Here is a 24,999-nt window from a genome sequence, read left to right on the forward strand (position 1 = left end):
GAGGAAATAGAAAACAGTCCTCAAACTTGTATGGAATCACAAAAGACCCCAAATACCCAAAGCAACCTGGAGAAAGAAAGGTGCAGTCAACACACTCCTGGATTTCAAGCTAGATTACAAAGCTGTTGTCATCTAAACAGGATGGTACTGGCAGAAACACAGACACCAGGTCAGTGGAACAGAACAGAAAGCTCAGAAACTTACCCACACGTAGATGACCCTAACTTACGACACAGCAGCAGAAGATATGCCATGAGGGAAGGACTGTCTCTTCAGTGAGCGGTAACAGGCAAACTGGACACTAAATGCAGAAGAATATAACTGGGTCACTTTCTTACACCACACACAAAATTTTTAATGGATGAATGATTTGAACATAAGACCCGAATCCATAAACCTCCAAGAAGACACAGGTACTAAGTCTCTCGACATTGGTTTTGGCAAAGAGTCTTCAGATCGGACACCAAATGCAAAGGCAACAAAAGCAAAAATAAACAAGTGGAACAACATCAAACTGAAATCTTCCACACGGCAAAAGAAACCATCAAAAACTTAAAAGGCCACTGACCCAATAAGAAAAAAATATCTGCGAATCATATGTGTGAGAAGAGGCTAATATCCAAAATGCACACAACACTCATACAAATCAAAACAAAAAAAAACTGTATAAAAAATGGGGTGAATATGTGAATAGATACTGTCCAAAGATGGCACACAGGTGCCAACAGACAGAAAAAGTTGTTCGACATCACTGAGCATCGTCAGGGAAACATCAGTCAAACCCACAATCGGCTATCCCCTCACAACTGTTGGAACAGCAATTGTCCCAGAGACAGACACCAGGTGGGGTCAAGGGCGTGCAGACGAGGAGACACTGTGCGCTGTTGGTGGGAATGGAAATTGGTGCAGCCACTGTGACAAACGGTATGGAGGTTCCTGAAAAAATAAATACAACTACCACATGACCCAGTAATGGCTCTACTGAGTATTGATTTGGAGAACACAAAAATACTGCCTCAAAAAGACAGATGCACTCCCACGTTCACTGCAGCATTATTCACAATAACCAGACATGGAAACACAGACCTTGGGGGCCTTATGCCAAGTAACTCAGACACAGAAAGACAAATACCAGATGCTCTCATGTACATTCCACGTGGAATAAACAAATACTGAACACATAGATACTGAGAGCAGATTGGTAGGTGCCAGATTCGGGGATGGGGTGGTAGAAACGGGTGAAGGTGGTCCAAGTCTCAATGTTTGAGTGAGAAAATCCGACAGTCATGAAATGTTCTGTCCAGCATGGAGACTAAAACTAACCCCGCAGCATGGGGTATAGGTTTCCCTGCTCTTTGAAAGTACAGGGCTTCTGAGAAACCTTGCACAGCAGAAATGGTGTAAAGAAGGGATGACCGTTCATTTACACGGAAAAATTGGACAGTGTGCTCAGACTCCAAGATTCCTTCTCTTTGGCTTTTCTTAGGCCTCAGGACACAAGTTTCTAACGGAGGCCCAGCATAAATGAAGATAAAGCACAGCAGAGGCTCACAGACACAATTCAAAGTGCTGGTGGCTGGATGCGGAGAGCGGTTCCCAGCGGAAGGAGCTGGTTGGGGTGCACGCCGCCTCTGTCGTGCTTCTCCCCAAAACAGATGCTGAACGCGATTCTCACTGTTCACCTTTTTTCATAAGAGGGAAATCCTCTTTAGGTCTCTTCCTCTCACTGAAGCTGGGTAATAACGTAGTTCTTTCAAGAAAGCCAAGCGTCTTACTGTGAACGTTTAAAAGCTGGGGGATACTTGTACTTGAGCATTGCTGAGGGAGGAGATGTGAAAGGTTCTCCCAGACACAAACCTCAGCAGATCCACCGGGAAAGGCACCTTCCTCAGCATGCGGAACACGGACTACCTCCTTACCCCCAGAAACCCTCTCCTTCCCCTCGATCAGGACAACCCACAACAGCTGGGAGTTACCCCAATTCCTCCGTTCTCCTGCTCCTAATAGCTAACTCATCAGCAAATCCTGTGAGCTCCATCTTCAAAATGGACCCAGAATAGGTCTAACCACTCCATCCAAGGCCACCTGTCTGGTCCACAGTGCCTGAGTTCCTGGAAAAGCTTCGTCATTGACCTGCCTTGCCATCTTCAACCCTCTGTCATCTGTTCTCAACGCTGTAGCCACGATGGCCTAGTGAAACAGGGTCTCATGGGGTTATAGCCCTGGAATGGCTTTCTGTCGCCCTCTGTCACCTCCCTGAGGTCATGTCCTAAGCTGTCCCCTGTGGCCACAGGGCCTTCTTGCTGCTCCTGGACATATCTGGAATTCTCCTGCCCCAGAGCCTTTGCACATGCTTTCCCTTCTGTTTAGAATGCTCTTGATGTGTTCTCACTCGCCTTCTGAGAAGTCTGAATTGGAGTGACAGGGACAGAAGGTGAGGCTGTGTGTGTTGGGTGAGGCTGGAGGCCCAGAAAAAGGTTTTCTGCCAGCTCTCCACCTGTGCCTCACTTGTCCTCAGCCAGGAACTTGCACACAGCCCTCACCTGTCACAACTCTCACACAGGAGACCCACAGCCACCCCTGGAGCCCACCCTGCCCACACCCTGCTGCAGAATGCATTCAGCTCTCCTCTGGGACCCCTGTCAGCTTTACCCAGACCTGGAACTCCCCCGTCTCCTGCAAAGCTCCCGGATTCCCCCTCTTCTTGCAAAATCACACTGGCGCAAGGCTTTCATGAGAAAGCTATAATGCTAACTAATGAAAGGTTCACACCTACTTTCCCCTTCTGTTGCCTTTCTCTCCTTCGGTCCTACCTGTGCAAACTGTAACATATCAGTGGAACATGAACATGCTCTGAGATCTGAATCTTTCATTGCAGCTTTCTGAGGACTCCTTATGTCATAAGAAACTAGTGTATCTTACAACAGGGTGTTTTACAACTATCATCTATAGAACAGTACAGCCCAAATCACTACAATTTTACCTCACTCTTCATGAAGCAGAACACTTTTTCCTTTCTTCTTTTACTTAAATTCCAGTTAGTTCACATGCCATGGAATATTCGCTTCAGGGGTAGGATTTAGTGATTCCTCACCTGCATACAGTACCCAGTGCTCATCACAAGCGCCCTCCTTAATACCCCTCACCCACTTAACTCTTCCCCCCACGCCCCTGTCCTGCAGCAACACTCAGTTTGTTCTCCAAGGTTGAGTCTATTTCCTTGTTTGCCTTTCTCATCACCCCTCAACTCTGTTCATCTGTTTTCTTTCTGAAATTCCACAAGCGTGAGAGCATAGGATATTTGTCTTTCCTCACTAATTTTGCTTAGCTTAATACACTCTAGATCCATCCACATCCTTGCAAATGGTAAGATTTCATTCTTTTTGAAGCTGGGTCATATTCCCATATATATATATATATATATACACACACATATACATAATATACGTATCCCACATCTGCTTTATCCATTCATCAGTGCATGGACTTTGGGATTCTCTCCATAGTTTGGCTACTGTGGACATTGTTGCTATAAACATCATGGTGCATGTACCCCCTTCGAATGTGCATTTTTGTATCTTTTGGGTAAGCACCTAGGAGAGCAATTGCTGGATCATGTGGTTGTTCAATGTTTAACTTTTTGAGGAACCCCCACACTGTTTCCCAGACTGTCTGCACCACTCTGCATTCCCACCAACAGGATGGGAGGGTTCCCCTTTAAGCAGAACATTATCTGCTGGCAATTTCATAAGAGGAAACAAAACCTCTGCGAGATGCACCCAGGGTCAGGCAAGCAGTTGCAGAATTCACCCCAAGGCTCCTGACGCCAAGCCCCTTGAAGCCACCAGCATGCCACTATCCAAAAGAATTCCCAGACTCTCCTTCTGACTCCACCACCAAAGAAACTACAGACAGAATATGGCACCTCAACATATCGAGATAATAGTAAAACTAGAAAGTCAAGCTCAACTTTTAAACAGGAACAGGCCCATTTGGATAATTTTGAATTTTCCCTCCACCCTAATTTTAACTCTTCTGGTGAATAAACTAATCAATGATGAAACATCACCTTTGTCAAATGACATCATCCAAGTCTGTATCAGATGAAAAAAAGCCACCTAACTCTAGATGCTGGCCACTCAACCATATCTTAGGCCCAATTGAATAAACATTGTTAGACGAAGGAACAAATTAGATGTTACAAACAGGCACAGAGTGAATCTCACCTTCCCTTTCTAATAAAAGAGGGTTCCTAGGAAACAGATAGTCAAAATACATTTGTAAGCAATAAATGGACAGAGAAATTGTGATCCCCTGCAAAGTTCTACCTGCAGGGAAACTAAGTAATTCTTGCACCAAACCCAGAATGCTGACAGCTACTTCAATTTTACTTTGTGGCTCAACTAGAGAAAAGAGAAAAGCCCAGGAGGTTTTGGGATAATGAGAGGTTTTACCTCCAGTCCTGACATAGATAGGACATTATGCCAAAATAGCTGTGTTTTCTCTGAACACTGGCGTCCTGTGACAAGCTGCCTCCCTGACTCAGATGCTGACGTTCAAAACCTCGAGTCTCATGGAGCCAGAGCAGAGAAGTGCTGTCTGACCTAAAGCCTGCACACCTGCTTCGGTTTCTGGACGAAGGGGCAACACATACTTGTTGTTTAGCACTAATTATCTTCATTCTCAATAGACCAATGACCTTGCCTTTTCTGGAAAGCAGACTTACTCTTCTAAAGAAACCCTCAATTCGTCTATTCCCAATGCAACTAGAGTGGGGTCTGGTTTACGCCTGCCTCCAGGCCCCCACCTGGAGGATTTTCCTGCATGATTCTAACAGCCAATTACCACTAACTCGGGGGCACACGGGGCATAATGCTGAAGTTGGGGGATGGCTCTGGGGCTTGCTACTGCCACACCTGTGCCTGGGGGACCAGGGCACACCCTGCTGAACTCGGGGTACTGCTCAAGATGCATCACCTGCACTGTGTCAGAGAACCGGGGGACACCCCACTGAAGGTGGGGATTCTGTGAGGTCCTTGCCCGCACTCTTCCCGGGGAACAGGGGAAACCCTGAAATTCTGCAACCCATCCCACAAAAGCTCAGGTGAGTGGGCGCCCTGGAGTTCACGGGTATGGGGAATAAGGCCAGTTGAGGACATGGGGCGGAAGAGACTTTAAAGGGAAAAAGAAAACTCACCTGAGTCCCCACAATGAACCCTCTCCACGTGCCCTTCCAGAACCCTGCCTCCCACCTGGGGCGCACCCTACCCCCCGACCCCCACCCCGGGGCATGCTGCTCACTCACCAGCCCGGACCTCCGCAGGGCAACTCTCTCTCTCCCAGTGCCCCTTCTTCTGCCCCAGGTCTGCAACCCGCTGCAACTCTGGGACCGCCCACAGAGACGTAGCTCCACCCCCAAGCGGTGATTGGTCGGGGAGGGTGGTGCCCTAGCCCCTTGGATGCCGGGCAACCCGCCCTCAAGCCCCTGGAACCCTGAAAGTGCAGGGGGTCCAAGAGGCGCCTCCTCTACTCAACACCCAGCACAGGCATGGGTGGGGTCGTGGGCCGGGCTCCCCCCACACACCTGGCCCCTTCCAGGGACCCCTCTAGCTGCAGACCACCCTCAGCGTCCTGCCCCTTCCCTTTCTGCACCAGCCCTCCCTGCTGGGGTGTGCCTGGTTCTGGGCAAGGTCAGTGGCTCTCAGACCCTCCAAGGCTTGGGCTTTAGGACATGCAATGATTTCATGCATTTTCAGTATGTACATGTCAGTATGACTTTAATCTTATGGGAGCCAAAGAGGTTCTTGATTTTTTCTTATCTTCATGTTGGCATTTTTGGTTATTGTTTTCTTCTCGAAACAGATGTACAACATGTGCTTGGGGCAGAAATAGGGCCCATGCTTTGAGGTTTTGCCCAGTCATTTTGAGCCGGGTAAAATGTTAAAGGATAGCTTCCCTGGGAGCCCAGGATCAGGGCCCACAGATGATATAAGATAAACATTACTTTTATCATTATAATTGCTCCTAAATGGAGGAATTTGAGACAAAAGCACCTTTCACAAGAGTACCAAGAAATCAAAATGATGCCCACAGAAGGCTACCTGCTCCATGGTCAGCACAGGTAACAGAAGTGTTCACAGTCTCTGGACTCCTGCCCTTCTCCTGCCCAAATCTCTGAAGCACACAGACCACTTAAAATCAGAATTGTAGAACTGCTAGACACCTTAGAGATGTCTGGCACCGTTCCCTTGGACTACAGTATAAAACACAGTAGCTCATTGTCACAAACTAATTTCAACATGAAGTGCCCCCTGGATGCACTAAGTTCTTTCTCTGCAAATGTTGACTAATGTAAGTCACAGTCATACCAGTTAAACACTACGATGGCTGGGAAGTCATCGCCGGTAAGGGAATATTTTAGCCTTGTTTATAAGCATTGGCTCACTTTGTAGAAGAGGCTGAGCTGAGTGTTTTTAAATACTATTTCAGGTACAAGAGACGAGTTAAGATGGCGGAGGAGTAGGGGACCCCTTTTTCACAGGTCCCCTGAGTCGAGCTGGATAGGTACCAGACCAGCCTAAACAACCACGGAATCAGCCTGAGACGCAGGAAGATACATCTGGATCTCTACAAATGAACATCTCCAGCGCTGAGTATTGAGGTACGAAGCGGGGAGCCGTGAAACCGGGCACAGATATCGGAAGATAAACGGAAGGGGGAGGGAGCCGCCGCGTTCGGGCGCCGGGAAGCGGCAGCCACCTGCACGGGGGGAGCGGGCGCACTCACAGAGGGCACCCGCGAGAGAGCGGACTGAGACCGGTGAGCCGGGAGCGCGCGCCACCAGGCATCTCGCGGAACCCGGGAATCCCGTGTGCTCACGGGATCCAGACTGAGACCGGGAGCTCCCGGAGCGCATGCGGGGCAGCTGGCAGCTGGCAGGCCACCTGCACGGGGGAGCGGGCGGACTCACGGTCGGCACCCGCGAAACAGCAGACTGAGACCCTGAACCGGGTGCGCGCGCCACCAGGCTTCTCACGGAATTCCTGAATCCCGGTGTGCTCACGGGATCCAGACTGAGACCAGGAGCTTCTGGAGCGCGCGCAGGGCGGCTGGCGGTTGGCGGGCCACCTGCACGGGGGAGCGGGCGGACTCGCGGTCGGCACCCACGAAACAGCAGACCGAGACCCTGAACCGGGTGCGCGCGCCACCAGGCTTCTCACGGAACTCCGGAATCCTGGTGTGCTCACGGGATCCAGACTGAGACCGGGAGATCCGGGAGCGCGCGGGGGCGGCTGGCGGCTGGCGGCTGGCGGCATTAGAAACACAAAGGACAGAGACGCGCCTGCCCTGGAAGGGAGGGCAGGGACGCCGGGTGTGGGGCGCACATCCCGGGACGCTACAGGGTTGAGCAGCACCAACAGTAACGGAGTTAAAGTGGCCAGAACATCGGTGGACAATGGGCCGCAATCCCTCTGTTCTGTGACAATTCAGCCTCTGCTGCTCTGACTCTCAGAAGAGGCACAGCAGACCGCCAGAGAAAGCCGCCAGGGAACAAAAGCCTGGAAATACCGGCTCACAGCGTGCCCACCCCCATCCCCCCTCGCAGGGGACACGGAAACTCTACCCAAACAGGGTTGCCTGAGTATGGGCCTGGCAAAATACAAACTCTTAACAAGAGAGAACAAACGGATGGTTACCAGAGAGGAGGAGGTGCATAGAGGGATGAGTGAAATAGATGAAGCGGATGAAGAGGACACTTTTCTGGATGACCACTGAGTAATATATAGAATTACTGAATCACTCTCTTGTACACCTGAAACGAATGTAACACTGTATGTTAGCTCTACTGGAATTAAAATAAATTTTTTAAAAAGATTTTTCTTTCAGGAACCTCTTTGAAAAAGCTTTTCCTCTGCAATGTGCATAAGCCCTACTTGGGAGGATTCACTCTACAATAATTATTCATTCTATGCCTCGAATTCAGATTTCACTGAGTTCTTACTGTGGATCCCAGCCCACGGGAGCCATGGTCCTTTTCTGTCCAGGCTCAGCACCTATGCCTTCAAGATTGGAAGTAGAGACACATGTCACTTCACAGTCCAGAAAGCTATTATTGTTTCTGTTTCAGTGTGAGAGAGTCACAGACTTTGGGACAGGTTTCAGAGCAGGTTTATTATGGATCCTGGATCTCTACTTCAATGTTCATTACCTGGATCCATTTGGCTAATAGGTTCCCTGTGGATGGACTTGCTTCCAAGCACATACATGGAAGATGCAAAGGTGAGTGGGCTTGGTGTGGGACAGGAAGAAGACCAAAATCAGACAAGGGTCCGACCCCTCCCCTGATCCAGGAACTGCTACAGGAGAGGGTATGGGAGGTAGAATCCATGCGAAACTCCAAGGTCACCAGCTGAACACAGGAGGCATAGGTCAAGGGATCTGGAGATGCAGGGGTTGAAGGCTGCTCTGAGCTACCTCTGGGAGGAAGGGAGGGAAGGAATGGGGAGACACTGCCTGCCCCTGGCCTATGCCAGCTGCCCACCGCTCCGACACGCATCAGTCTACACAGCTGACACACAGCCTGGGCTCAGGATGGGCTGGCTCGGGTCCCTCAATCCTCAGTGGGACAGCTGGCCCCAGGGCTCAGCGACAGGCTGAGGGAGATGAGAGGGAAAGCTGCCCCACCCAGGTCATCCCCTCCTTGAGCAGACAGCCCTTCGGAACTGCTAAAAAAAAAAAAAAAAAAAAAAAAAACCACTAACGGCGTTGAAAGACATGCCATGGATGAACTAAGGCATAGAGATATGTAAAATAACATTCACTTTTAAGTTCAGAGCTGTCATCTCAGGAAGTGGGGAGAGCTTCCCTGAAGAAGACTGAGGGGAGGGCAGGCCATGCTGAAAAGGGAGACATGGCTCTCCTGATTGGGGACCTGCAGCCCCCTTCCAGGGCAGGACATCATCCTCGCATCACACGAGATCCATGGAAGTGTTCCATCAGGGCCAGATGTTTGTCTCGAGAAGGCTACCCTGGCATCGGACTGCACAGGGCACCAGGGACGAGGGCCAGATGGAGGACGGACAATACCCCGGAGGCCATGGGGCAAGAGCAGAGGCACACGACCTTGAAGATGATGATGAAAAGCAGGAGGTGGCAGCATGGAGCCGGCCCGAAAGTGCCATGGGAGCAGTGCCCACAGCTACACTGACTGGGGGCCTTCTGTGCCAGGTGTGGCTGACTTCAGTGGGCTCCAGACTAGTCCTGACCACAAGTCTAGGAAGTGTGCACCACCCCCGGCCTCCTCTCCCCTTGCAGCTGCTAGGAATCACGGTCACAGACCCTGGTCAGCTTTCGTGGAAACCAAGCAGTGGCTCCCCCGCATGCTGCACCTCTGGTGGTGGTCCAGTGCGACCCTCGTGCCTGGCCAGACACTGATGTCTACCTGTCTCCACACAAATCCACAGACAGGAGGGTGTCCCTGAATTCCACAGCACCTGATGAAACAGATCCACGGAACCCAACACCCAGTGGGTCACTCGGGACCTCACCTATGAGGTCATGGAGCTCACCATACCCTATTTCCGTCACTTCCCACAGAAAGCCTGGTTCTGATCCGCCACAATACCATACATCCTGGTTGCTGACCTGGGGTCATGCCATGAACCCACATGGCACCTTTCTTTTAGAGAAGCCTATGGCTACACCTCCTAGAAAATATTTCTAATGAAGTACAAGCCCATCAGGACTACGGTGTGAACGGTAGCACACAGCCTGCATGGTAGTAGTCAGTAATTCTAACAAGGGTTAACCCCACCCCCCCGTCTCACAAAACCTTCCTCCGTCCCCACGGAACTCATGGTCTGCCCTCAGAAAACCCTCCAGGAAACAAACCTTTCATCTGAATGCTCTCTTCACCTTCTGCTACAAATCTTGTCCAACCACAATGATATGAAACTAGAAATCAGTCTCAAGAAAAAAATGGGACAGTCAAAAACAGGTGGAGATTGGGGGGCCTGGGTGGCTCAGTCATTAAGGATCTGCCTTCAGCTCAGGTCGTGATCCCAGGAGCCTGGGATCTAGCCCCGAATCAGGCTCCTTGCTCAGTGGGAAGCCCGCTTCTCCCTCTCCCACCCCCCTGCTTGCGTTCCCTCTCTCGCTGTCTCACTCTCTGCCAGATACTTAAATAATCTTAAAAAAATATGTGGAGATTTAACAACATGCTACTGAACAACCAACAGTCAAAGAAGAAATCAAAAAAAATTTAGAAGTACCTTGACACTGATGAAAAAGACAACCTACAAAAACTTATGGGATGCAGCAAAAGTAGCTCTACGGGGGGGACGTTCATAGAAATTCAAGTCTTCATCAATCCATGAGAATGCTCTCCAATAAACAAACTGATTTCTGTGGTAAAGAAGTAGAAAAAAAAAAAAAACAGCAAACAAAGCCCCAAATTAGTAGAAATAAGGAAATAACAAAAAGGAATGCATAAATAAATCCAACAGAGACTAAAAAGACAAAAAAAAAAAAAAAACCACACACAATGAAAATGAGAGCTGCCTTTTTTGGAAAGATAAACAAAACTGACAAACTTAGCTAGACTCACCAAGAAAGACAGAGGACTCGAATGCAATCAGGAAAGAAAGATAATGGATTCCTGTCTCATATCAAAATCAAAAGAACTCTTCAACCTTGGACACAACAACTTCTTGCAAGCCACGTCTCTAAAGGCAAAGGAAATAAAAGCAAAAATGAACTATTGGCACTTCATCAAGATAAAAAGTTTCTGCACGGCAAAGCAAACGATCAACAAAACAAAAAGGCAACCTATGGAATCGAAGAAGATATCTGCAAATGATATTACAGATAAAGGGCTGGTATCCAAGATCTATAAAGAACTCCTCAAACTCGACACCCAAAAAATGGGCAGAAGACACAAAGAGATACTTGTCCAGAGAAGACATACAAATGGCCAACAGACACATGAAAAAATGCTCCACATCACTTGCCATCAGGCAAATACAAATCAAAACTACAATGAGATACCACCTTACACCAGTTAGAATGGTTAAAATTAACAAGGCCGGGGGCACCTGGGTGGCACAGCAGTTAAGCGTCTGCCATCGGCTCAGGGCGTGATCCCAGCATTATGGGATGGAGCCCCACATCAGGCTCCTCCGCTATGAGCCTGCTTCTTCCTCTCCCACTCCCCCTGCTTGTGTTCCCTCTCTCGCTGGCTGTCTCTATCTCTGTGGAATAAATAAATAAAATCTTGAGAAGAAATTAACAAGACAGGAAATAAAAAAAAGTCAGAGAGGATGTGGAGAAAGGGGAGCCCTCTACCACTACTCGTGAGAATTCAAGCTGGTACAGCCACTTTTGAAAACAATATGGAGATTCCTCAAGACGTTGAACACAGAGCTATCCTACGACCCACCAATTGCACTACTGGGTATTTACCCCATAGACACAGAGTAATGAAAAGAAGGGGCACCTGTATCCCAATGTTCATAGCAGCAATGTCCCTAATAGCCAAACTGTGGAAGGAGCCAAGATGTCCTTCAGCAGATGAATGGACAAAGAAGATGTGGTTCATCTATACAATGGAATATTACTCAGTCGACTATCAGAAAGGATGAATACCCACCATTTGCACCAACGTGGATGGACCAGGAGGGGATTATGCTAAGTGAAATTAAGTCAAGCAGAGAAAGACAATTATCATATGGTTTCACTCCTATGTGGAATGGAAGGAATAGCATGGAGGACATTAGGAGAAGGAAGGGAAAAGTGAAGGTGGGGAATGAGAGGGGGAGATGAACCATGAGAGACTATTGACACTGGGAAACAAACTGAAGGTTGCAGAAAGGGAGGGGTAGGGGAATGGGTTATCCTGGTGATGGGTATTAAGGAGGGCACGTGTCATAATGAGCACTAGGTGTTATATGCAAACAATGAATCCTGGAACACTACATCAAAAACAAATGAAGTACTGTAGGGTGACTAACATCATTTTAAAAAAAGAGAAAGATATGAAATCCATACAGGAAAACGGTCACTATTTGCAAATGACATGAAATCCCAAAAGATTCCACAAAAAAAAAAAAAAAAAAAAACTGTTAGAATAAACAAATTCAAGAAAGCTGCAGGATATAAAGTCAATATACAGAGACCTGTTGTCTTTATTTTTTTTCAGATTTTATTTATTTATTTGACAGGAAGAGAAAAAGCACGAGCCGGGGGAGTGTCAGAAAGACGGAGAAGCAGACCCTCGCTAAGCGGGGAGCCCAACACGGGGCTCGATCCCAGAACTCTGACCTGAGCAGAAGGCAGACGCTTCACCTATGGAGCCACCCAGATGACCCAACTTCTTGCATTTCTGTATACTGATGACACACTTTCGCAAAGAGAAATTAAAAAAGCAATGCCATTTACAATTGCATCAAAAAAAAAAATCTAGGAATAAAAGTAACCAACAATGAGAAAGACATAGTACACTCAACACATGGCAGAAAAGAAATGAAAAACATGTGTGTCGAGGGGGGCAGAATGTATGGGTCAAAGATTTGGAAGGCAACACAAACAAATGGAAGCATACGCCATGCTCCTTAACTGGAAGAGTTAATTATGTGAACATGTCCATCGCACCCAAAGCAATCGACAGATGTGATGAAATCCCCATCTGAATTCCAGTGGCATTATTCGAGGAAATAGAAAACAGTCCTCAAACTTGTATGGAATCACAAAAGACCCCAAATACCCAAAGCAACCTGGAGAAAGAAAGGTGCAGTCAACACACTCCTGGATTTCAAGCTAGATTACAAAGCTGTTGTCATCTAAACAGGATGGTACTGGCAGAAACACAGACACCAGGTCAGTGGAACAGAACAGAAAGCTCAGAAACTTACCCACACGTAGATGACCCTAACTTACGACACAGCAGCAGAAGATATGCCATGAGGGAAGGACTGTCTCTTCAGTGAGCGGTAACAGGCAAACTGGACACTAAATGCAGAAGAATATAACTGGGTCACTTTCTTACACCACACACAAAATTTTTAATGGATGAATGATTTGAACATAAGACCCGAATCCATAAACCTCCAAGAAGACACAGGTACTAAGTCTCTCGACATTGGTTTTGGCAAAGAGTCTTCAGATCGGACACCAAATGCAAAGGCAACAAAAGCAAAAATAAACAAGTGGAACAACATCAAACTGAAATCTTCCACACGGCAAAAGAAACCATCAAAAACTTAAAAGGCCACTGACCCAATAAGAAAAAAATATCTGCGAATCATATGTGTGAGAAGAGGCTAATATCCAAAATGCACACAACACTCATACAAATCAAAACAAAAAAAAACTGTATAAAAAATGGGGTGAATATGTGAATAGATACTGTCCAAAGATGGCACACAGGTGCCAACAGACAGAAAAAGTTGTTCGACATCACTGAGCATCGTCAGGGAAACATCAGTCAAACCCACAATCGGCTATCCCCTCACAACTGTTGGAACAGCAATTGTCCCAGAGACAGACACCAGGTGGGGTCAAGGGCGTGCAGACGAGGAGACACTGTGCGCTGTTGGTGGGAATGGAAATTGGTGCAGCCACTGTGACAAACGGTATGGAGGTTCCTGAAAAAATAAATACAACTACCACATGACCCAGTAATGGCTCTACTGAGTATTGATTTGGAGAACACAAAAATACTGCCTCAAAAAGACAGATGCACTCCCACGTTCACTGCAGCATTATTCACAATAACCAGACATGGAAACACAGACCTTGGGGGCCTTATGCCAAGTAACTCAGACACAGAAAGACAAATACCAGATGCTCTCATGTACATTCCACGTGGAATAAACAAATACTGAACACATAGATACTGAGAGCAGATTGGTAGGTGCCAGATTCGGGGATGGGGTGGTAGAAACGGGTGAAGGTGGTCCAAGTCTCAATGTTTGAGTGAGAAAATCCGACAGTCATGAAATGTTCTGTCCAGCATGGAGACTAAAACTAACCCCGCAGCATGGGGTATAGGTTTCCCTGCTCTTTGAAAGTACAGGGCTTCTGAGAAACCTTGCACAGCAGAAATGGTGTAAAGAAGGGATGACCGTTCATTTACACGGAAAAATTGGACAGTGTGCTCAGACTCCAAGATTCCTTCTCTTTGGCTTTTCTTAGGCCTCAGGACACAAGTTTCTAACGGAGGCCCAGCATAAATGAAGATAAAGCACAGCAGAGGCTCACAGACACAATTCAAAGTGCTGGTGGCTGGATGCGGAGAGCGGTTCCCAGCGGAAGGAGCTGGTTGGGGTGCACGCCGCCTCTGTCGTGCTTCTCCCCAAAACAGATGCTGAACGCGATTCTCACTGTTCACCTTTTTTCATAAGAGGGAAATCCTCTTTAGGTCTCTTCCTCTCACTGAAGCTGGGTAATAACGTAGTTCTTTCAAGAAAGCCAAGCGTCTTACTGTGAACGTTTAAAAGCTGGGGGATACTTGTACTTGAGCATTGCTGAGGGAGGAGATGTGAAAGGTTCTCCCAGACACAAACCTCAGCAGATCCACCGGGAAAGGCACCTTCCTCAGCATGCGGAACACGGACTACCTCCTTACCCCCAGAAACCCTCTCCTTCCCCTCGATCAGGACAACCCACAACAGCTGGGAGTTACCCCAATTCCTCCGTTCTCCTGCTCCTAATAGCTAACTCATCAGCAAATCCTGTGAGCTCCATCTTCAAAATGGACCCAGAATAGGTCTAACCACTCCATCCAAGGCCACCTGTCTGGTCCACAGTGCCTGAGTTCCTGGAAAAGCTTCGTCATTGACCTGCCTTGCCATCTTCAACCCTCTGTCATCTGTTCTCAACGCTGTAGCCACGATGGCCTAGTGAAACAGGGTCTCATGGGGTTATAGCCCTGGAATGGCTTTCTGTCGCCCTCTGTCACCTCCCTGAGGTCATGTCCTAAGCTGTCCCCTGTGGCCACAGGGCCTTCTTGCTGCTCCTGGACATATCTGGAATTCTCCTGCCCCAGAGCCTTTGCACATGCTTTCCCTTCTGTTTAGAATGCTCTTGATGTGTTCTCACTCGCCTTCTGAGAAGTCTGAATTGGAGTGACAGGGACAGAAGGTGAGGCTGTGTGTGTTGGGTGAGGCTGGAGGCCCAGAAAAAGGTTTTCTGCCAGCTCTCCACCTGTGCCTCACTTGTCCTCAGCCAGGAACTTGCACACAGCCCTCACCTGTCACAACTCTCACACAGGAGACCCACAGCCACCCCTGGAGCCCACCCTGCCCACACCCTGCTGCAGAATGCATTCAGCTCTCCTCTGGGACCCCTGTCAGCTTTACCCAGACCTGGAACTCCCCCGTCTCCTGCAAAGCTCCCGGATTCCCCCTCTTCTTGCAAAATCACACTGGCGCAAGGCTTTCATGAGAAAGCTATAATGCTAACTAATGAAAGGTTCACACCTACTTTCCCCTTCTGTTGCCTTTCTCTCCTTCGGTCCTACCTGTGCAAACTGTAACATATCAGTGGAACATGAACATGCTCTGAGATCTGAATCTTTCATTGCAGCTTTCTGAGGACTCCTTATGTCATAAGAAACTAGTGTATCTTACAACAGGGTGTTTTACAACTATCATCTATAGAACAGTACAGCCCAAATCACTACAATTTTACCTCACTCTTCATGAAGCAGAACACTTTTTCCTTTCTTCTTTTACTTAAATTCCAGTTAGTTCACATGCCATGGAATATTCGCTTCAGGGGTAGGATTTAGTGATTCCTCACCTGCATACAGTACCCAGTGCTCATCACAAGCGCCCTCCTTAATACCCCTCACCCACTTAACTCTTCCCCCCACGCCCCTGTCCTGCAGCAACACTCAGTTTGTTCTCCAAGGTTGAGTCTATTTCCTTGTTTGCCTTTCTCATCACCCCTCAACTCTGTTCATCTGTTTTCTTTCTGAAATTCCACAAGCGTGAGAGCATAGGATATTTGTCTTTCCTCACTAATTTTGCTTAGCTTAATACACTCTAGATCCATCCACATCCTTGCAAATGGTAAGATTTCATTCTTTTTGAAGCTGGGTCATATTCCCATATATATATATATATATATACACACACATATACATAATATACGTATCCCACATCTGCTTTATCCATTCATCAGTGCATGGACTTTGGGATTCTCTCCATAGTTTGGCTACTGTGGACATTGTTGCTATAAACATCATGGTGCATGTACCCCCTTCGAATGTGCATTTTTGTATCTTTTGGGTAAGCACCTAGGAGAGCAATTGCTGGATCATGTGGTTGTTCAATGTTTAACTTTTTGAGGAACCCCCACACTGTTTCCCAGACTGTCTGCACCACTCTGCATTCCCACCAACAGGATGGGAGGGTTCCCCTTTAAGCAGAACATTATCTGCTGGCAATTTCATAAGAGGAAACAAAACCTCTGCGAGATGCACCCAGGGTCAGGCAAGCAGTTGCAGAATTCACCCCAAGGCTCCTGACGCCAAGCCCCTTGAAGCCACCAGCATGCCACTATCCAAAAGAATTCCCAGACTCTCCTTCTGACTCCACCACCAAAGAAACTACAGACAGAATATGGCACCTCAACATATCGAGATAATAGTAAAACTAGAAAGTCAAGCTCAACTTTTAAACAGGAACAGGCCCATTTGGATAATTTTGAATTTTCCCTCCACCCTAATTTTAACTCTTCTGGTGAATAAACTAATCAATGATGAAACATCACCTTTGTCAAATGACATCATCCAAGTCTGTATCAGATGAAAAAAAGCCACCTAACTCTAGATGCTGGCCACTCAACCATATCTTAGGCCCAATTGAATAAACATTGTTAGACGAAGGAACAAATTAGATGTTACAAACAGGCACAGAGTGAATCTCACCTTCCCTTTCTAATAAAAGAGGGTTCCTAGGAAACAGATAGTCAAAATACATTTGTAAGCAATAAATGGACAGAGAAATTGTGATCCCCTGCAAAGTTCTACCTGCAGGGAAACTAAGTAATTCTTGCACCAAACCCAGAATGCTGACAGCTACTTCAATTTTACTTTGTGGCTCAACTAGAGAAAAGAGAAAAGCCCAGGAGGTTTTGGGATAATGAGAGGTTTTACCTCCAGTCCTGACATAGATAGGACATTATGCCAAAATAGCTGTGTTTTCTCTGAACACTGGCGTCCTGTGACAAGCTGCCTCCCTGACTCAGATGCTGACGTTCAAAACCTCGAGTCTCATGGAGCCAGAGCAGAGAAGTGCTGTCTGACCTAAAGCCTGCACACCTGCTTCGGTTTCTGGACGAAGGGGCAACACATACTTGTTGTTTAGCACTAATTATCTTCATTCTCAATAGACCAATGACCTTGCCTTTTCTGGAAAGCAGACTTACTCTTCTAAAGAAACCCTCAATTCGTCTATTCCCAATGCAACTAGAGTGGGGTCTGGTTTACGCCTGCCTCCAGGCCCCCACCTGGAGGATTTTCCTGCATGATTCTAACAGCCAATTACCACTAACTCGGGGGCACACGGGGCATAATGCTGAAGTTGGGGGATGGCTCTGGGGCTTGCTACTGCCACACCTGTGCCTGGGGGACCAGGGCACACCCTGCTGAACTCGGGGTACTGCTCAAGATGCATCACCTGCACTGTGTCAGAGAACCGGGGGACACCCCACTGAAGGTGGGGATTCTGTGAGGTCCTTGCCCGCACTCTTCCCGGGGAACAGGGGAAACCCTGAAATTCTGCAACCCATCCCACAAAAGCTCAGGTGAGTGGGCGCCCTGGAGTTCACGGGTATGGGGAATAAGGCCAGTTGAGGACATGGGGCGGAAGAGACTTTAAAGGGAAAAAGAAAACTCACCTGAGTCCCCACAATGAACCCTCTCCACGTGCCCTTCCAGAACCCTGCCTCCCACCTGGGGCGCACCCTACCCCCCGACCCCCACCCCGGGGCATGCTGCTCACTCACCAGCCCGGACCTCCGCAGGGCAACTCTCTCTCTCCCAGTGCCCCTTCTTCTGCCCCAGGTCTGCAACCCGCTGCAACTCTGGGACCGCCCACAGAGACGTAGCTCCACCCCCAAGCGGTGATTGGTCGGGGAGGGTGGTGCCCTAGCCCCTTGGATGCCGGGCAACCCGCCCTCAAGCCCCTGGAACCCTGAAAGTGCAGGGGGTCCAAGAGGCGCCTCCTCTACTCAACACCCAGCACAGGCATGGGTGGGGTCGTGGGCCGGGCTCCCCCCACACACCTGGCCCCTTCCAGGGACCCCTCTAGCTGCAGACCACCCTCAGCGTCCTGCCCCTTCCCTTTCTGCACCAGCCCTCCCTGCTGGGGTGTGCCTGGTTCTGGGCAAGGTCAGTGGCTCTCAGACCCTCCAAGGCTTGGGCTTTAGGACATGCAATGATTTCATGCATTTTCAGTATGTACATGTCAGTATGACTTTAATCTTATGGGAGCCAAAGAGGTTCTTGATTTTTTCTTATCTTCATGTTGGCATTTTTGGTTATTGTTTTCTTCTCGAAACAGATGTACAACATGTGCTTGGGGCAGAAATAGGGCCCATGCTTTGAGGTTTTGCCCAGTCATTTTGAGCCGGGTAAAATGTTAAAGGATAGCTTCCCTGGGAGCCCAGGATCAGGGCCCACAGATGATATAAGATAAACATTACTTTTATCATTATAATTGCTCCTAAATGGAGGAATTTGAGACAAAAGCACCTTTCACAAGAGTACCAAGAAATCAAAATGATGCCCACAGAAGGCTACCTGCTCCATGGTCAGCACAGGTAACAGAAGTGTTCACAGTCTCTGGACTCCTGCCCTTCTCCTGCCCAAATCTCTGAAGCACACAGACCACTTAAAATCAGAATTGTAGAACTGCTAGACACCTTAGAGATGTCTGGCACCGTTCCCTTGGACTACAGTATAAAACACAGTAGCTCATTGTCACAAACTAATTTCAACATGAAGTGCCCCCTGGATGCACTAAGTTCTTTCTCTGCAAATGTTGACTAATGTAAGTCACAGTCATACCAGTTAAACACTACGATGGCTGGGAAGTCATCGCCGGTAAGGGAATATTTTAGCCTTGTTTATAAGCATTGGCTCACTTTGTAGAAGAGGCTGAGCTGAGTGTTTTTAAATACTATTTCAGGTACAAGAGACGAGTTAAGATGGCGGAGGAGTAGGGGACCCCTTTTTCACAGGTCCCCTGAGTCGAGCTGGATAGGTACCAGACCAGCCTAAACAACCACGGAATCAGCCTGAGACGCAGGAAGATACATCTGGATCTCTACAAATGAACATCTCCAGCGCTGAGTATTGAGGTACGAAGCGGGGAGCCGTGAAACCGGGCACAGATATCGGAAGATAAACGGAAGGGGGAGGGAGCCGCCGCGTTCGGGCGCCGGGAAGCGGCAGCCACCTGCACGGGGGGAGCGGGCGCACTCACAGAGGGCACCCGCGAGAGAGCGGACTGAGACCGGTGAGCCGGGAGCGCGCGCCACCAGGCATCTCGCGGAACCCGGGAATCCCGTGTGCTCACGGGATCCAGACTGAGACCGGGAGCTCCCGGAGCGCATGCGGGGCAGCTGGCAGCTGGCAGGCCACCTGCACGGGGGAGCGGGCGGACTCACGGTCGGCACCCGCGAAACAGCAGACTGAGACCCTGAACCGGGTGCGCGCGCCACCAGGCTTCTCACGGAATTCCTGAATCCCGGTGTGCTCACGGGATCCAGACTGAGACCAGGAGCTTCTGGAGCGCGCGCAGGGCGGCTGGCGGTTGGCGGGCCACCTGCACGGGGGAGCGGGCGGACTCGCGGTCGGCACCCACGAAACAGCAGACCGAGACCCTGAACCGGGTGCGCGCGCCACCAGGCTTCTCACGGAACTCCGGAATCCTGGTGTGCTCACGGGATCCAGACTGAGACCGGGAGATCCGGGAGCGCGCGGGGGCGGCTGGCGGCTGGCGGCTGGCGGCATTAGAAACACAAAGGACAGAGACGCGCCTGCCCTGGAAGGGAGGGCAGGGACGCCGGGTGTGGGGCGCACATCCCGGGACGCTACAGGGTTGAGCAGCACCAACAGTAACGGAGTTAAAGTGGCCAGAACATCGGTGGACAATGGGCCGCAATCCCTCTGTTCTGTGACAATTCAGCCTCTGCTGCTCTGACTCTCAGAAGAGGCACAGCAGACCGCCAGAGAAAGCCGCCAGGGAACAAAAGCCTGGAAATACCGGCTCACAGCGTGCCCACCCCCATCCCCCCTCGCAGGGGACACGGAAACTCTACCCAAACAGGGTTGCCTGAGTATGGGCCTGGCAAAATACAAACTCTTAACAAGAGAGAACAAACGGATGGTTACCAGAGAGGAGGAGGTGCATAGAGGGATGAGTGAAATAGATGAAGCGGATGAAGAGGACACTTTTCTGGATGACCACTGAGTAATATATAGAATTACTGAATCACTCTCTTGTACACCTGAAACGAATGTAACACTGTATGTTAGCTCTACTGGAATTAAAATAAATTTTTTAAAAAGATTTTTCTTTCAGGAACCTCTTTGAAAAAGCTTTTCCTCTGCAATGTGCATAAGCCCTACTTGGGAGGATTCACTCTACAATAATTATTCACTCTATGCCTCGAATTCAGATTTCACTGAGTTCTTACTGTGGATCCCAGCCCACGGGAGCCATGGTCCTTTTCTGTCCAGGCTCAGCACCTATGCCTTCAAGATTGGAAGTAGAGACACATGTCACTTCACAGTCCAGAAAGCTATTATTGTTTCTGTTTCAGTGTGAGAGAGTCACAGACTTTGGGACAGGTTTCAGAGCAGGTTTATTATGGATCCTGGATCTCTACTTCAATGTTCATTACCTGGATCCATTTGGCTAATAGGTTCCCTGTGGATGGACTTGCTTCCAAGCACATACATGGAAGATGCAAAGGTGAGTGGGCTTGGTGCGGGACAGGAAGAAGACCAAAATCAGACAAGGGTCCGACCCCTCCCCTGATCCAGGAACTGCTACAGGAGAGGGTATGGGAGGTAGAATCCATGCGAAACTCCAAGGTCACCAGCTGAACACAGGAGGCATAGGTCAAGGGATCTGGAGATGCAGGGGTTGAAGGCTGCTCTGAGCTACCTCTGGGAGGAAGGGAGGGAAGGAATGGGGAGACACTGCCTGCCCCTGGCCTATGCCAGCTGCCCACCGCTCCGACACGCATCAGTCTACACAGCTGACACACAGCCTGGGCTCAGGATGGGCTGGCTCGGGTCCCTCAATCCTCAGTGGGACAGCTGGCCCCAGGGCTCAGCGACAGGCTGAGGGAGATGAGAGGGAAAGCTGCCCCACCCAGGTCATCCCCTCCTTGAGCAGACAGCCCTTCGGAACTGCTAAAAAAAAAAAAAAAAAAAAAAAAAAACCACTAACGGCGTTGAAAGACATGCCATGGATGAACTAAGGCATAGAGATATGTAAAATAACATTCACTTTTAAGTTCAGAGCTGTCATCTCAGGAAGTGGGGAGAGCTTCCCTGAAGAAGACTGAGGGGAGGGCAGGCCATGCTGAAAAGGGAGACATGGCTCTCCTGATTGGGGACCTGCAGCCCCCTTCCAGGGCAGGACATCATCCTCGCATCACACGAGATCCATGGAAGTGTTCCATCAGGGCCAGATGTTTGTCTCGAGAAGGCTACCCTGGCATCGGACTGCACAGGGCACCAGGGACGAGGGCCAGATGGAGGACGGACAATACCCCGGAGGCCATGGGGCAAGAGCAGAGGCACACGACCTTGAAGATGATGATGAAAAGCAGGAGGTGGCAGCATGGAGCCGGCCCGAAAGTGCCATGGGAGCAGTGCCCACAGCTACACTGACTGGGGGCCTTCTGTGCCAGGTGTGGCTGACTTCAGTGGGCTCCAGACTAGTCCTGACCACAAGTCTAGGAAGTGTGCACCACCCCCGGCCTCCTCTCCCCTTGCAGCTGCTAGGAATCACGGTCACAGACCCTGGTCAGCTTTCGTGGAAACCAAGCAGTGGCTCCCCCGCATGCTGCACCTCTGGTGGTGGTCCAGTGCGACCCTCGTGCCTGGCCAGACACTGATGTCTACCTGTCTCCACACAAATCCACAGACAGGAGGGTGTCCCTGAATTCCACAGCACCTGATGAAACAGATCCACGGAACCCAACACCCAGTGGGTCACTCGGGACCTCACCTATGAGGTCATGGAGCTCACCATACCCTATTTCCGTCACTTCCCACAGAAAGCCTGGTTCTGATCCCCCACAATACCATACATCCTGGTTGCTGACCTGGGGTCATGCCATGAACCCACATGGCACCTTTCTTTTAGAGAAGCCTATGCCTACACCTCCTAGAAAATATTTCTAATGAAGTACAAGCCCATCAGGACTACGGTGTGAACGGTAGCACACAGCCTGCATGGTAGTAGTCAGTAATTCTAACAAGGGTTAACCCCACCCCCCCGTCTCACAAAACCTTCCTCCGTCCCCACGGAACTCATGGTCTGCCCTCAGAAAACCCTCCAGGAAACAAACCTTTCATCTGAATGCTCTCTTCACCTTCTGCTACAAATCTTGTCCAACCACAATGATATGAAACTAGAAATCAGTCTCAAGAAAAAAATGGGACAGTCAAAAACAGGTGGAGATTGGGGGGCCTGGGTGGCTCAGTCATTAAGGATCTGCCTTCAGCTCAGGTCGTGATCCCAGGAGCCTGGGATCTAGCCCCGAATCAGGCTCCTTGCTCAGTGGGAAGCCCGCTTCTCCCTCTCCCACCCCCCTGCTTGCGTTCCCTCTCTCGCTGTCTCACTCTCTGCCAGATACTTAAATAATCTTAAAAATATATGTGGAGATTTAACAACATGCTACTGAACAACCAACAGTCAAAGAAGAAATCAAAAAAAATTTAGAAGTACCTTGACACTGATGAAAAAGACAACCTACAAAAACTTATGGGATGCAGCAAAAGTAGCTCTACGGGGGGGACGTTCATAGAAATTCAAGTCTTCATCAATCCATGAGAATGCTCTCCAATAAACAACCTGATTTCTGTGGTAAAGAAGTAGAAAAAAAAAAACAGCAAACAAAGCCCCAAATTAGTAGAAATAAGGAAATAACAAAAAGGAATGCATAAATAAATCCAACAGAGACTAAAAAGACAAAAAAAAAAAAAACACACACACAATGAAAATGAGAGCTGCCTTTTTTGGAAAGATAAACAAAACTGACAAACTTAGCTAGACTCACCAAGAAAGACAGAGGACTCGAATGCAATCAGGAAAGAAAGATAATGGATTCCTGTCTCATATCAAAATCAAAAGAACTCTTCAACCTTGGACACAACAACTTCTTGCAAGCCACGTCTCTAAAGGCAAAGGAAATAAAAGCAAAAATGAACTATTGGCACTTCATCAAGATAAAAAGTTTCTGCACGGCAAAGCAAACGATCAACAAAACAAAAAGGCAACCTATGGAATCGAAGAAGATATCTGCAAATGATATTACAGATAAAGGGCTGGTATCCAAGATCTATAAAGAACTCCTCAAACTCGACACCCAAAAAATGGGCAGAAGACACAAAGAGATACTTGTCCAGAGAAGACATACAAATGGCCAACAGACACATGAAAAAATGCTCCACATCACTTGCCATCAGGCAAATACAAATCAAAACTACAATGAGATACCACCTTACACCAGTTAGAATGGTTAAAATTAACAAGGCCGGGGGCACCTGGGTGGCACAGCAGTTAAGCGTCTGCCATCGGCTCAGGGCGTGATCCCAGCATTATGGGATGGAGCCCCACATCAGGCTCCTCCGCTATGAGCCTGCTTCTTCCTCTCCCACTCCCCCTGCTTGTGTTCCCTCTCTCGCTGGCTGTCTCTATCTCTGTGGAATAAATAAATAAAATCTTGAGAAGAAATTAACAAGACAGGAAATAAAAAAAAGTCAGAGAGGATGTGGAGAAAGGGGAGCCCTCTACCACTACTCGTGAGAATTCAAGCTGGTACAGCCACTTTTGAAAACAATATGGAGATTCCTCAAGACGTTGAACACAGAGCTATCCTACGACCCACCAATTGCACTACTGGGTATTTACCCCATAGACACAGAGTAATGAAAAGAAGGGGCACCTGTATCCCAATGTTCATAGCAGCAATGTCCCTAATAGCCAAACTGTGGAAGGAGCCAAGATGTCCTTCAGCAGATGAATGGACAAAGAAGATGTGGTTCATCTATACAATGGAATATTACTCAGTCGACTATCAGAAAGGATGAATACCCACCATTTGCACCAACGTGGATGGACCAGGAGGGGATTATGCTAAGTGAAATTAAGTCAAGCAGAGAAAGACAATTATCATATGGTTTCACTCCTATGTGGAATGGAAGGAATAGCATGGAGGACATTAGGAGAAGGAAGGGAAAAGTGAAGGTGGGGAATGAGAGGGGGAGATGAACCATGAGAGACTATTGACACTGGGAAACAAACTGAAGGTTGCAGAAAGGGAGGGGTAGGGGAATGGGTTATCCTGGTGATGGGTATTAAGGAGGGCACGTGTCATAATGAGCACTAGGTGTTTTATGCAAACAATGAATCCTGGAACACTACATCAAAAACAAATGAAGTACTGTAGGGTGACTAACATCATTTTAAAAAAAGAGAAAGATATGAAATCCATACAGGAAAACGGTCACTATTTGCAAATGACATGAAATCCCAAAAGATTCCACAAAAAAAAAAAAAAAAAAAAACTGTTAGAATAAACAAATTCAAGAAAGCTGCAGGATATAAAGTCAATATACAGAGACCTGTTGTCTTTATTTTTTTTCAGATTTTATTTATTTATTTGACAGGAAGAGAAAAAGCACGAGCCGGGGGAGTGTCAGAAAGACGGAGAAGCAGACCCTCGCTAAGCGGGGAGCCCAACACGGGG

The sequence above is a fragment of the Ursus americanus genome, unplaced genomic scaffold, assembly GCF_024610735.1.
Source record: "Ursus americanus isolate L20-20 unplaced genomic scaffold, mUrsAme1.1.p SCAF_71, whole genome shotgun sequence".
Lineage (NCBI taxonomy): Eukaryota > Metazoa > Chordata > Mammalia > Carnivora > Ursidae > Ursus > Ursus americanus.